General features: G+C 33.6%; 1 long non-coding RNA gene across 3 annotated transcripts; it reads right to left on the bottom strand.

The window, feature by feature from the left end:
• Nucleotides 1–4202: 4202 nt before the first annotated feature.
• LOC113234958 lies at nt 4203–8570 on the bottom strand. Of its 3 annotated transcripts, none has more exons than XR_003310822.1 (3): nt 8378–8570; nt 5314–5531; nt 4203–4453 (listed from the first exon to the last, which is right to left on the bottom strand). It is a non-coding gene; the product is annotated as an uncharacterized LOC113234958 (long non-coding RNA). The 3 variants fall into 3 exon arrangements; XR_003310821.1 differs by lacking the exon at nt 8378–8570 and adding an exon at nt 7858–7912; XR_003310820.1 differs by lacking the exon at nt 8378–8570 and adding an exon at nt 7199–7221.
• Between the last annotated feature and the right edge of the window lie 374 nt (nt 8571–8944).

The following is an 8944-nucleotide window of genomic DNA, read 5'->3' as shown; positions in this document are numbered from 1 at the left end:
CGGGCTTCGCCCTCCGCTGGCCTTCGGACTGCGGCCTCGACAGTTGACTTTATTTTTAACCGACTTCAAAAAAAGGAGGAGGTTCTCAAACGACTGTATGTTTTTTTTTGTATATATGTTACGCGATAACTCCGGTATTTGTGAACCGATTTTCATGATTATTTTTATGTTGGAAAGATGGCACCTCCATAGTGGTCCGTGGCTGTTCACGCATGACGATTAATTTTTATAAATAGCGCCTAAATTTTATTAAAAGGAGCAATTATTTTAATGGTCGAGTTTGCTATTCTCCAGTTCAAAGCGTTTTTCTCTCTTAATATACTTTGAGTAGTGAGAACCGATTTTTATTATCTCCTATGTCAAATCCTGTATAGTGGCGAACTAGGGCATGAATCCGGGTTTACGCACTTTCCGGTAACCGATTTCAATAAAATTTGGTAATTCTGCGTACTTTTGAGGTCGGTTTTTTTAGTACTCTGTACCGAGATTATTAAAAATTAAAATAGCTCTTTATTTAACAATGTACGGGAAAACGACATAGTTTATGTTACATTGCATTAAACATGTTTTGTATATTTTTTATGTGTAATAAATAAATAAAAAAAAAATAAAAAAAATTATTTATAAATTTATTACATTTCTAAAGCACTAAAAAACAAAACATTCCAGTATAACGTAAACAAGTCAGCAAATGGCGACCATATTTAAAAATTGCAAAAATATGTTTTGATCACAAATTATTGTCAGGCAATTGCAGAATTCTTTTCGTGCCAATTGTCATCCCGAGCAAAGCAAGTTTTTTCAACAGCTATTTATATCAAAATTTTTCCCTTTGCTTTGGAACCTATCCGCGTACGACGATATAAATATCTTTTTTCCACCATATTGGGAAGTTTGCGTTCTATTTCTATCAGTGAATCGGAACTTGTAGCTTTATATATAATAATAATAATGTATAAATCGTTATTGAATATATCAGCCCCATTAGAAAAACAATACCTCAAGGAAGAACTTAATAAAATTCAGACAAATAAATCAAAATAAGTACTACCTAACTGACAAAAGTGGTTCCGACAAAAAACATTGAAACCACTCAACATTAATTTATAATAGGCTTTATTTACTTTTTACGCAAATAATAAATGTGTATCATAATCATGTTAAAAAAGCAAAATTCACGATAACCTAACAGCGAAAAGCAAAGAAAAGAACAACGACGGTACCCCAACATCCAGTCTCGAGACAATATAGAAGTTAGTTTTTTTCTACATTGCCCTGACCGTGGATCAAACCTAGGACCTCACAGATGGCGACACCGTGAAAACGTCGTCATTGTATTTTGTATATTACTCAACAATAATAATTATATGTATATTAAGTACTCAACAAATTACGAATAAAAAGATTTATCTAGCGTCTTCACGAATATCATTCCACTACCCATTCACGGTCAGCGAGTAACCCCCAACACTGGTGACCCCGACGTGACGAAATTTGTCTTCGTCCCCCATCTTTTGTGACTTTCATAATTGATTCAAACTCAGCGATCACAGTCGAGGTTACGCCACTACGAAATCCGGAGTTTTGGTGTTCAGAGACGTATAAATCTTATACACAAATTTTATTGAATGAGCATGGTTATTATTGTAACATATTCTTAAATTAAAAATGAGCCTCAACTTCTTTTAAAATATTAAAATGCGTTCGTCCCGTCACTAGATATAATAAAAAAAGTCTATTTAGCATAAGTCAATGACTTAGCATAATAATTTATAATAAAATGGTTATTGTAAATATAATTTTTTTAAAACAGTCGAGCGAATTAAAGTATTTTTTTATGCTTGCAATAAAAGAATCGTTCTTTACGTCACTTTCTCAAATTGTGTTTCTATTAAACTGTTATTGGTTATTTTTCTGCTCCCGTTGTACTTGCACTTTGTATATGATATGAATATTTTATTATAATTCTGTTTGGGATTTCTCATCAGAGGAAATACTGGATCCCAACTACGGAGAAACCATCTTCGCTGTTTAAATCCAGAAAAATGGTTTCATTTCCTATAATACTCCACAATACTAAATAATACAAATTGCCACCGAAATCAGATACGAGAAAACTGACGGAAAATTACCAACTATGTCGTCGTTTCATGGTGGGCAAATTAGTACATATATGATCGAGGCGTCAATGAAACGAAATAATATCTTGAAATATGACAATAAACATCTTTCAAACCTTAGAAATAACTTTAGGTACCAGACACGCATACCCCAAATGCGGTTAAGTTTAATTTCCCAAACAAACCGCTGACCCAGCAGAAGGCACTCTAGCGGGTATGCAATAAATAAAATCTAAAACAAAGCGTTACGAGGCGGATTCACGAATCTTTCCACGCCATATACTTACTTACTTTGTATGGGTAATGGACAAGGGTATGTTCTAAATGCCTATGTTGCATTTTTCAATAGGCAGAATATTTAACGTTTAGCATATTGTTTGAAGTATAGGTACTCTGTTCTTCATCTTCAACCGTAACCCAAATATGAAGGTGAAAAGAAAATGGTTATTAATTAGCATTATACTTACCTAATACTTATCAAATACTTAAGGTATACCAAATGTATTAAACAAGACGCTGATCGCGAAAAGCCAAAACGAAAAAGGTTTTATAACCAGCATTGACTTACAAATAAATGGACGACGGGTCTAGTACAAAAACCACGAAAAAAATGTCCCAAGTCAACCTATTCGAAATTTAAATTGTAATGTCATCGCAGCATCCCGCTGTCAGTCGAACAAATGAAGACTAAAGCGGAGTTTGGCGTTCTGTATACGATTTTAGCGCCTTACAAGTGCGGACACCTTTTAGCGCGGACCCGACGTCCATATAATTGTAAGTCAATGATAACCAGTAATTATAATTGTAACTTTCTTATGAAAAAACATAGACCTCAAAAGTTCGTTAAATTTAATCTACTTATTTGCCAAGTGTTATTGAAATCGGTTACCGGAAAGTGCGCGAAACTGGATTCATCCCCTACTTTGCCATCTTTAGAGGCAGAATATTTTCTTCAAATTTAAATGGGACCAACACTGAGGTACCCAACAAAAAACGCAAGAGGTTTCCAACAAAAAAAAGGATCATCGAAATATATTCACAAATGCCAGAGTAATCGTATAAATTACCTATTATTATTAGGGTGGCTTCATTCAGAGCAAGGCAAAGTAACAATATTGAAAGCGCTAAAAAAGGCTTAACTTGACAGTGACACAATCGGTTACGATTTTCATTATTGTATATTAAAATTCAATTTGGTATCACATTTACATGGAGAAATATTTTAAAAAAACCTCTCCTGTAAAATTTGTTGTTTGTCGCTTACACTTAAGTGGTAATGTCTCAATATTTCTAAGGCTATTGTTTCCTTAATTGAAGTCTAAAAGAGTAAGAATCAAAAATATTAATATTTAATTATATTATACATCTGCCTCCGTGGCCGAAAGGTTACCACGCCGGACTGCACCGCAGAGGTTCCAGGTTCGATTCCCGGACCGGGAGAAATATTTGTATGGCCTACATTTATTTTTCTCGTGAGTGGGTGTAATTTGTGGTTGTCTATGTATGTGTCCATAGCACCCGCGACACAGAGTTTCCCTATGCTGAGTGTGTGCGTTTTTATTATTATTATGATCTACGGCCCCGTGTACGTATATGAAAATGCCATATGTGAAGTGGTTCACAATCTGATAATATTGTTCCTATGATCACGTAAACGCAGTGTACATTATAATGAAAATATCGCATTCAAACTTAGCGCCATGCATACTTTAAGATCACTGGTTATCTAGCTCAGGGGATCTGCGTGCTGATTTTGATTCAAACCGGAATCGAACCGATCGGGTAGTCTCGAAATCAGATGAGTTTCCGAGCGAAAAGAAGAACCGGATTCCTTCTATATCATTCTAATTTGTGAGACTTAGATTTGTGTAACTTATGTCTCAAGGTGACAGGTGCAGTGGCAGTGTCTCTCAGATCTTTACGATTTAAAGGTTACAGTGCTACTCAAGCACTGTAATTGATAAGGACAGGCGTGTCGCTTAACACCTGGCGAGCGACTTGTTTAGTCTATGAACTGGTTTAAAAAAAAATACTTGTTTGGGCCTGAAGCATGTAATTATATTTAGTACTTACATTTGAGTGTACATTAGGCGTTTAGTGATTTATTATTTGTCAAAATAAAACTAATGTTTCTGCGAATTACTACTAAATATTATTTAAAATCGTTATCATATGAAATAATTTCTTTAATCATTTTAGAAAACTCTAGAACCCCTTTTGATAACGTGAATTATAAAAACATACTTAAAATAGCCTGAATCGTTTAGTATGGACAACAATTATACTTTCTGCTTGTCTCTTCGTGTATAATAATGTTGATTTTTTCGCTTGAACTGAAACCAAAACATTCCCGAATATTAGATGTCGGTTTTGCATAAAAACATTAAAAGGTGAACTGTTAAGGTGACTGCACACCCGTCCGCGCGCAACGCGCCGAACGAACGAGAATTCGAATGTTATCATCAGATTCGGCCCTGACAATGCCGACGATGAACCCGCATTTCCTGCCACCTTGTCTGTGTTGCCATCGTAGGGTATTTTTCCCTCAAATTCAGGGGATATTTTCACGTTTAAATCTTATTAAAAAAATACACATTGATGACTTTCTGGAAGATTTTCTTGTCTTTTCTTCCTTTCAGGAAGTTGTTTTGACAAAAACTGAAACGTGTGTGCCGCGCAAAGTTGACGAATCGTGGATCACCCCGATGTTGTCACAATATTATTCTAACCAAGGGAAAGCTTAGTGTCCAATTTACTATAAAATTTAGCCTTTTTTAATAAGTCTCAGTAATAAGTCAAAAGTTGACCAATTTTGGATTGAGTCACTATTCCTGAAAAAGTGATATACATATTCACTTTATTTGTTCCATATTAATCACATTAACATATATATATTTCACTTACTTCATCTTCCATCAAGACTGACAATAAAAACCTCATCATCACAATGTACCTACAGATATTGTACGCTTTGACAACACTTCATAAATAACTAAAGGTACGTAAGTAATTCATTTCGGAACAGCCTATTAATTCGTCACGGACAAGTGTGCGATCACCATTAGTATAAAAGATGGTAAAAAATTGTAAAAATAACTATTAGATATAATATGTACAAGAAAGAGTTCCGATGACATATTTATTGAGATTTTAGAGAATTGACTTTGTATAAAATAATTTCAACCGGCCTTACATGTATGACATTCATTAATTGGCAAATAATTTTTTGTTGTTTCCTTCTTTAATTTTCTCTTAGTCTTCTTGTAAAACTGCACCAGTCTATCAGAGCCGAATCTTGCTACCATTTCGAAGTGGTTCAGTTTCTTTTTTAATTTTCTGTTTGATAAAATAATATGACACCACCTTTTGTGAGATTTCATTGCTGTCCGTAGTGACAAGCCATCCAAATATCTGTAAAATTAATTGAAATTAAACTTATTCAAATAAGGAATATGATAGAATGCAGTCACAGATATCTCTGCTCATTATTACCAAACAAAAAACATCAACACACTGCGGTGCATAAGTTTAACCTACATGCTAAATTCTACTTGAAAAAGAGACTGTATTATCTGCTCTTTTTTAATTATAGAGTAAAAATGCTTTTTTATTTATTGAGCATTGAGTAAAGAATCATCAAATTAAAAACAAATAATTATTATGAAATCGAAACGCATTTTTTTTAAATTAGCACATTTTATCCCACTGCTGGGCAAAGGCCTCTTCTTTTGACTTTCACAGCTCCCGGTTTAAAAATACTAACAACCTCACAGAACTATATTACGAACATCATACAATAACTTTTCTTTCCATGTTTTTTTACAAAACTTAATAAATTTACCAAAAATAAACTTTTAAGTTTTTGGTTGGTATTAAGATAGGGGATAATATTACTTGATCCTCAAAGATATAATTGATCTATTGAAAATGTACACTTTTTAAATTAAACTATGTATTTTTTAGGTATATTTGATAAATATAATAATTGTTCCATCTATATTAGTTGATCTACAGATAAATTGTAAATTAACTGCATACAAGGTGACACTGTAAATATGTTTAAGGATACTAAATTAAAATTTGATGTCAAAAATAATATTTGATCCTCTTTTTCTATGATTGGTCCTTTCTTTTAACAAGAGATGACATTTATAACCAGTACATTGTTGTTACTGATCTGCTAATAAATCTTGGTTGCTCGGTTGTGCCCTCCATTCAGTAGGATAGGTTAGGTTAGTGTGTGAAAAAGTCAGACACAAATTTACTTGCATTTCCGAACATGTTTTCAGGTCAAATTATATTATAATTATTATAATATTAGTGTACAAATATAATCAACATTTACTTAGTTTTAAAAATACGTATCTAAATTTTATTTTTAACACTCATGTGTCTAGTTTTGAGGCCCAACATAAAACTGTCAAAGTTAATTTATACAAATCAAACATTTTTTGCATAGCTCAGAACAGATTAATATATCCATTAATTTAATTAATTTATATGTCTCAGAGAAAGAGTTACTAGAAGAGTCAAAGAGTACTACACAGAGTTGCCACCGTTTAGAGGAATCTTTGTACAAAAATTGTTATTTATGATGTTAGTAATGCAGCCCTCTGAGGTTATTGGTATTTTACACATAACTCTGCACATGCGTCCAAGTAATTATACTTAAAGTAAAAATCAATTCTTTGTCAAAACTGTCTACAAAAACCAGCATTTTTTTGTTTTAGGGAGATAAAGAATGTGGCTAACAATCGCTCAACTGTCATAGAATTCTTTATTTGCATTATTTTAACATCTTGCTTCAAGTATTACAGCCACCAATGAATTCTTTTTTATTTTATTCCTTTCCTTTTTATTTTATTTATTTATTTATTATATATTGCTTACAGTCAACCCAAACGCAATAGTAAGACTTAAAGCTAAATGTACAATCAATCTTAAGTCAATTGCAAAAGTGAATAAAATATGAAAATTGATAAAATTATAAACACAATACCATAAACAATAAATTATTACAGATTAACATTAATGACAAAAAAAGATTAAATCCATTTGTTATTACATTTTAAACTAACACTTAATACTGCTGTCTCCGGTCAAGGACTCAAGATAGCATCCTGCGGAAAATATGAATTTTGTTTCTGAGCATGCAAAAAGGTCCAATGAGGAGTTGAAGTTAAGCAACTGATTTAGATACCTAAGTGCTTGGGGCAGGGGGGCCACCTCTGGAAGGAGAGTCCACACATAACTCCTGAGTCTCCCTGGGCTCAGGGGTATCCATAAAGATTTCCCCCACATCAAAAAAAAAAAAGGGGGGGCCATCTCACTCACTCTACATCGTGTGGTAGGTACTGCAAATAACCTCATTCTATGAAGTCGCTCTAGATTAGTTCTAGGTACCATAAAGCCTACCTTGGACAACAAAAATGGGTTGTATATTATTCCCCGTACCAGACGAAACACGTAAGTTACCAGAGCCAGATCGTGTTTCACTTCTAGCATTCTATAATTCACCATGCCTAAAATAAATGCTGTGAGATAAAGTAAGTAGTTGGTACGGCCTCACAAATTTTCCCGCTCTAAGGCTGAAATTTATAACACAAACATTGATATTGGCTAAGCCAAGATGGCGGGTGTTTCGTACTTACAAAATGAACTTTGCCTAAGTTTAAGCTAGAAAATACATTAAACTGAATTTAGGTACCTTATAATTTTTTGTTTCACTGGTACATACTTGTCCCCTTTTTCCGGGTCATGACTATTTAATATCAGTCGGTGGGTAGAGAGGACAGGGAGAAGAGTAGAGAATGTAGACAGAAGGAAAGAAGATTTGGGTAATTCATAATTCCTTGATTAAACTTGTAGCCAAATACGAAAAACTTGCTTAGCTCGCCATTTCTTTTTTATTGTACCACTTGACGAACAAGTCGCGCGTCTGGTGGTAAGCGAGACGCCTGTCCACAAGTTGGTGTTGCAGTGCCACTCAGAACTTTAAATCAGAAAGACTGCCACTAAGCCCGTCACCCTGAGACATAAGTAAACAAGACCCATGTGCCTGTAATTTCACCGTAGTCGAAGTCAAAGTACGTTTCCTAATACTCAGAGCTTATTATCAAATAACAGAACAATACGTCAACAAATTTACTCGCTAGCGGTAACCCGTAAACCATAGTCACAAAACACTAGCAGACGAATAAACAGATCGTATTAAATTGATATAAACTGTAATTTTAAAGTCATCAAGCGCCACTTACGAGAAAATCTTCCAAGATAACTCCAATGGCAAACTCGTTATCGGATCTGTCTTTATTTCCGGGAATATTTTGGATCCGAACACAAAAATGTCACTATCGAACATAATTTTTGTTTTCACTTTCTAATTAGAAATCTGCGCGATATAACATTTCTTCCACCTGTGAAAAAGATTTTTGAAATTCGAATTTGACAATGGATTGTGGTGCACCTAAAAACATGATACGTTCAACTACGCGATTTGTCGTACATTGTTTATGTAATATAAATCGGTTGGTATATTTTATTCTTATTATTGTTGTCATCAAATTGACAACGATAAGTAATTTTGTTTATCAAATTATTTTTTATTTGCCGAAAATCTAAAATAATTGCAACAATTACACAAAAGTTTTATGACTCAAGGCAAGATCAAAAATTGATGAGGTGCATTCAGAACGCATCCGAATTATATACGAACTAAAAATTTTTTTCTTTAATGGCGTTGGCGACACGTACCGAAATACAATTCGTTCTAGGTATTTATATAATGTTAATTTATTCTTATTATTACTGGCATTAAGTTGACA

Source organism: Hyposmocoma kahamanoa, unplaced genomic scaffold, assembly GCF_003589595.1.
Source record: "Hyposmocoma kahamanoa isolate Upper Pololo Valley unplaced genomic scaffold, ASM358959v1 86, whole genome shotgun sequence".
Lineage (NCBI taxonomy): Eukaryota > Metazoa > Arthropoda > Insecta > Lepidoptera > Cosmopterigidae > Hyposmocoma > Hyposmocoma kahamanoa.
This window is presented reverse-complemented; position numbering and strand designations above follow the sequence as displayed.